Below are 6,808 nucleotides of genomic sequence, written 5' to 3'. Positions count from 1 at the left end.
TGAACATCGCCATCACCATCATCATGACTACCACTACCTTACCATCAATGTAAGGTACCTACTGCCTTACCCAGCACCATCAATGTTGCCATAATTATTATCATCACCATCATCTATCATGATTATCACCACAGCCATCAGTGTCATCATCATGATCTCCATCATCACCATCAACAACATCCTGAAGCTGAAACAAAGAAAAAGGCTCTGCTGTGGACTAATCTTGCCCCTCTGCCTTGGAATCAAAAGGAGTAAAAGCCAGCCAGATGGAGGGCAGAACTGACAGCAAAGGAGAGGCTGGGCTGTTTGCTGCCCAGGCCTGGCTGGCATTCCTTCTCCTGCGATGTAGCACTTTTCTGAGAACGTCCTCGGTGTGAGGTTTCCCTGTGCTGCTTCTTCCTGAATGTTCACAATAGTCCCATGGGGCAGGTGCCACCACAGTGAAACTGAGGTACAGAGAGGTCAAGGAGCTTTGCCAGGGTGCACAGCTGGTGAGGGACTGAGTCAGGATGTAAAACATTGTCTGATCTGTTGTCCAGTGGCTTCCACTGTAGTTCACTGCCCACAGTAGGGGTAGGAGTGGGGGTGGCAGGCTCCCTGTTGCCTCAGACTGAAGAAGTGCTCAAAGCTGGCTCTGCGTACTGGGACTTCCTTCCTTACCTACTCATGGAGGCAGCACCATGCTGGGCCCTGGAGGAACAGAGTGGGCAAACAAGGCAAGACTCTAAACCTGGGGGGTGCTGGTTGGGTGGGGAGGACAGACACCTACACAGAGCGTCATAACATGATGAAGCCAGCACCATGACAGAGGTGAACAGGGGCCGCCAGAGAAGGTTCCCAGAGGAGGGGCACGTACCCTTGTTGGCAGGGCCAGGGCTGAGGGTCAATTACCTCCTTTATATTCTTTATAAATAATTAAATTCTTTATAAATTACACAATCTCAGATAATTCTTTACAGCAGTGTGAAAATGGACTCATACAGTGTGCATTCACTGAGTTCTTGGATCTATTGGCTGAGTTCTTTAGAGTTTGGAAAATTCTCAACAACTACTCCTCAAATATCTATTCTGCCTCATGCTCCTTTTCTTCACTTTCTGGGGCTCCAATTTCATGCATGTTGATATTTTCCTACAGTTCTTTAACACTCTGTTCTTTTTTGAATTTTTATCTTGCTAATTTTTTTTTCTCTTTGGATTTTAGTTTGGATAATTTCTATTGACTAGTCTTTAAGACCCTTTTGATTTTATTGATCTTTTCTTCTATTGTGTTCAACCTGCTGTTAAGCCCATTAAACAAACTATTTGTATCCAATGTTACACTTTTCATCTCTAGAATTTCCATTTGGCTATTTTATAGTTTCCATTTCTGTGCTGGAATTGCCCATTTGTTCACACATGCTGTCTACCTTTCCCACTAGATCTTTTAACATATTTATTTGAGTTTATTTAAGGTCCTTGTCTAATAATTCCAACACTTGATCATCTGTGGGTCTACTTCTATTGACAATGTTTCTCCTGATTATTGGTCACATTGCCCTGCTTCTTTGCATATCTTATAATCTTTTTTAGTCTGAAATGTTGTATATTTTTTTTAAAAAGTAGTGGCTGGAAAAAGAATTCTCCTGGTAAAAGAATGTGCCCCTTCTTCTATTGGGCCTTTAGTATGAGAGAATGAGTCAACCTAACATGCAGTTGACTTGAATCTGGGCTTTAATGAAGCTTCAGTTTAAGTCACTTCACCACTCGCTTCAAATGTTTTGAAAGTAGGATAAAGTCTTGCCTTTAAGTGTTTGAGAGAGAAGAAGATAGTATGAAAAACGTAATGTGTGCCCACATTAAAAAGGTCAGAGGGCTTTGAGGATGTAAACACGGCATATAAAGGTGAGTGTTATTAAACAGGTTGTTGTTACAATGCAGAGATGGGTGGTGACTCTCAGAGGATGAGAGATCTTATTCTTGAAGCTTTAGATATGATAGCTGGGGATGATAAGAATAACAGATGCTAGCCTGTTATTGAAGGGCATTCTCTGCCTGAACCCAACCACTTCAAAGACCCTGAAAAACTTCTCAGGACTCCAAATCAATTGGCCATAGGCCACTGCTGCCTCCACGTAATCAAAGCATGTGAACACCCCAGTCCTACTTCCAAAACCCAGCACAGGCTGTGTTGTCCCCCAGGGTAATGTAACACCAGAAAACAGAAGCTTCATTTGTCCTGGCCTAGATCTCTGTGTCCTGGCCTCGCCCATAATGGGGGCTGCCGTTAGCTAACCTGCTCAGCTCCCTGCCACACTTCCCACAGAGCTTTCTAGCTTTTGTCAGCTCAAGGCAGCCCTTAAAAACTGTAGAATCTGAGGGGGTGTGTATCTAATAAAGTTGGAGCTCTGTAATTTAGCAATTACTGTAACCCACACTTGTAATTTAGGGGGTTTCTTGTAATTCTCCTTTGTACTCCTTCTTTTCGAAAAAATATGCAGCTTTAATAGCTTCCTCTTTAATGCTCCAAAGGCCAATATTTGCCACTCCCCAACCCCTGTCAGCTGCAGAGCACAAAAAAGTGTGCAGATTGTGTTGAGGCTGCTTTTCAGGGATTCGAAAGGTTAATTTAACGTTCAGCATCTTGGAAAGGAAATTGAACTTGCTCCTTGAAATTTTGCATGTCTTCAAGGCTCTGAGTTCCTCTTCTAGGTTGGTCATCAGTGCGGACTGAAGCCTGCTTGAGAGGTGTAATCTACCCTTCTTTCTACATTCTGCTATTAGGCCAGTCTCCTTACTGCTTCCTCAATGTGCTAGTGTTCCTTTTGCTTGTCTACCTTCATTCATGCAGTTACCTGTTTGTTCATTTAAGATTTTTTTTTTTTGAGAACCTCTATGTGCTGGGTTCTAGGCTCACTACCAAGAATTTAAGTCATAAAGGACAAGACCGCCTCTGTCCAGGAGTTTGTACTTTGGAAAAACAGATGACTCTATCATAACTACATTCAGGATCTTAAGTGTGATGATGGAGTTGGCATATTGGGTGATGGAAGTCAAGGGGTGGCACCTAACTCAGACCGAGCTGTGAGAATTAGAGATTTGGAAGCCAGGCTACGATGGATAGAAAGAGGTGACAGAGGCAAAGCATGGGAAGGAACGGTCCACAAAGCACACAGAGAGACTTGTGCTAGAATGCTTTTGCTAATGAAAGCTGGATTTAAAATAAAGACAAACTGGAAACCACCCAGATGTTCATCGATAGAAGAATTTTGACATATGTATACAGTGGAATTTGACTTAGTGATTAAAAATGAACTACTGGTACATGTAACAACACACTTCATTCTTAAAAATGTTATGCTGAACAGAAAAGCCCATTGCAGGCCATGTGCGGTGGCTCACACCTGTAATCCCAGCACTTGGGGAGGCTTTGGCTGGCAGATCACGAGGTCAGGAGATTGAGACCATCCTGGCCAACATGGTGAAACCTCGTCTCTACTAAAAATACAAAAAAAAAAAAAAAATGAGCTGGGCACGGTTGCATGTGCCTGTAGTCTCAGCTACTTGGGAGGCTGAGGCAAGAGATTTGCAAGAACCCGGGGGGTGGAGGTTGCAGTGAGCCAAGATCGTGCCACTGCACTCCAGCCCGGCAACAGAGGGAGACTGCATCTCAAAAAAAAAAAAAAAAAGAATGGAATTCAAGAAGAGGCCAAACTGGCCGGGTGTGGTGGCTCACATCTGTAATCCCAGCACTTTCAGAGGCCGAGGCAGATGGATCACTTGAGGTCAGGAGTTCAAAACCAGCCTGGCCAACATGGTGAAACTCCGTCTCTGCTAAAAATACAAAAATTAGCTGGGTGTAGTGGCGCGTGCCTGTAATCCCAGCTACTTAGGAGGCTGAGGCAGGAGAATTGCTTGAACCCAGGGGACAGAGGTTGCAGTGAGCTGAGATTGTGCCATTGCATTCCCGCCTGGGCGACAGAGCAAAGACTTTGTCTCAAATAAATAAATAAATAAATAAAGAGATAACATTAATCCATAGTGATGAAAACCAGAACTCTAGTTGCCTATGGGGAGGTGGAGATTCAGTGTGAACTGCCTGTGATGGTGTAAATAAGCTATTGGATTTCTGGTAGCATGCATTCACACATTTACCAACCCATTGAATTTTACACTTAAGATCTGTGTATTTCACTGCAGGTAAATTTTTGCCTCGATAAAATCTAATTAGTAAAAGAAAAAAAAAGAATCTGAATGTCTCTATCTTTTCACAGAGAGTTTTAATCCATGCACATTATTTGTGAGTATTGAGACTGATGTTAGAACTTATTTCTGCTATCTTGCTTTATTTTTAAAACTATAGCTAACATACATTCTTGTTATTTATTTTCCTTTATTAGAATATTTGAAGCTTTGAATTCATTTCTAAATTCAGCTGTGACTGTGACCTATTATTTTTTCTATAATCCACAATAGGTTTTGATTTCTTTGTTGACCTAATCATTATTCAAAGATGGCTTTAAATTTTCCAAACCATTGAGTGTTTAGGCTTTGTTAAAACTTGACCATTAATTTCTGTTTCTCATATTTTAAACAACCGTGGTTAGGAAATGCAGACTGTGTTCTCTCTGCTTTATAGAACAAATAGAAAACAGGCTGTTCTGGGATTGACAGATGTGTTGATTTGGTTTATTCTGACGGCCTCAAAATGTCCTCTATTGGTGAGAGGATTTTAAAAAATCATTACATATAAGCTTTTTAACATCGAGGTGTATTAGTCCATTTTCATACTGCTATGAAGAAATACCCAACATTGGGTGATTTATAAAGACAAAGAGGTTTAATGAACGCACGTTCCGCATGGCTGGGGTGGCCTCACAGTCATGGCAGAAGGTGAAGGAGGAGAAAAGGCACATCTTACATGGCGGCAGGCAAGAGGGTGTGTGCAGGGGAACTGCCCTTTATAAAACCATCAGATCTCCTGAGACTTACTCACTATCACGAGAACATCACGGGAAAATCCCACCCCCATGATTCAATTCCCTCTCACTGGGTCCATCTCACAACATCTAGGGATTGTGAGAGCTACAATTCAAGATGAGAATTGGGTGGAGACACAGCAAACCATATCACAAGGCCAGTAACATACATGTAAAGGGTATTGAATTGTCAAAAATTCATACAGCCAAATAACATTTACTGCTAAAAGCTTGACTCTGTTTTGTGTTTCTGGACCATAGGAACAGGGCATACTTGCCTCTCTTTCCAGAAAGAGCTTGGTGCCTGGGTACCATTTATCTTTAAATACATATTCCTTGCTTCAGTAAGCAAAGACAGCCTCTTCCACGGTGCCAGTGTCTGACTAAGGCAAATATAATAATCTCTTATTTGTGTACTTGTTCCCTGTCTGGAAAATTCAAATGCAGCAAGAATGGAAAGCGTTAAAGGATTTTATGTGTTCCAAGTATTTAGGCCATCTCGGCAGTAATACAAAGTCAAGCATATCCTCTTAAAAATAGATATGTTTAATGAAGGAAAAATCTATACAACCACTATCAGATATTAGAGGCAGATGTTATGATTCTGACTTTTAGACAGACCCTAAGACCTACATCTCAGGTTCTGCTCAGTAATTTTCATTTTTTGACCTGGGTCTAGACATTTATCCAATTTTACCTATGTGCAGATAGAAAATAAAGTGGTTGGAAATAAAAATGCTGTGATTCAATGTATAATCAGTTTTGCAACTGTTCCACTGATGTTTGAAGAGATGGCATATTATAGCTTAGGATGTAAGTGTAAAATCTTTCTATCCATCTATCTGTGTAATAATTACCTATTGCTGCATTCAGCACATAATAAAAACAACAGACATTTCTTTTTATCCTGCCTTTCCGGACCGAACCAATGCACAGCTTACATATATTGATGTCTCATGTGTCCTTAAAATGCATAAAACCAAGCTAAGCACCGACTACCTTGGGCACATGTCAGGACCTCCTGAGGCTGTGTCACGGGTGCGTCCTTCACCCCAGCAAAACAAACTTTCTAGATTGATTGAGACTTATCTCAGATACTTTTTGGTTTACAGCTGGTATCCTATAAAATCAAGGCGGTCTGGAAATGCAGGATTTAGCCTTCAAGCTTCCATGCCACAAGGTGGTGGGAATGGATGCTGAATGCCACAGAGAGTATCTAGCATAGATATGTAGAAAAATGGTCTTCTGGTATTTGGAGATAACAAAGGATCTACTTCATTTTATTTTTATTTTTTTAAATTTCTGTTGTTGTTGTTGTTGTTTTGAGATGGAGTCTTGCTTTGTCACCCAGGCGGCAGTGCAGTGGCACAATCTCAGCTCACGGCAACCTCCACCTCCTGGGTTCAAGCAATTCTCCTGTCTCAGCCTCACAGGTAGCTGGGACTACAGGCACATGCCACCGTGCCTGGCTAATTTTTGTATTTTTAGTAGAGATAGGGTTCCGCCATGTTGGCCAGGCTGGTCTTGAACTCCTGACCGCAGGTGGTCCACCCGCCTTGGCCTCCCAAGCTGGGATGACAGGCGTTGAGCCATCGCGCCTGGCCAGAATCTACTTTAGGTCTAAACCCATCCTGAATTTAGTTATGTCCCCAGCCCAGAGGAAGCATGGGAAATCATCGGTGAGCATTTGCATTAGCCAGGGTTCTCCCCTATGTCTCTATCTCTGCTTCTCCTCTTTATATAAAGAGACCTATTATTATAAATTGGCTCGTGATTATGGAGATTGGAAAGTCCTATGATCTGCAGCGGGCAGGCTGGCGAGCAAGGAGAGCCGATGGTGGAATTCCAGTCTG

The sequence above is a fragment of the Cebus imitator genome, unplaced genomic scaffold (assembly GCF_001604975.1).
Source record: "Cebus imitator isolate Cc_AM_T3 unplaced genomic scaffold, Cebus_imitator-1.0 Scaffold36, whole genome shotgun sequence".
NCBI classification, from domain to species: domain Eukaryota; kingdom Metazoa; phylum Chordata; class Mammalia; order Primates; family Cebidae; genus Cebus; species Cebus imitator.
Note: the sequence above shows the minus strand (reverse complement) of the source record.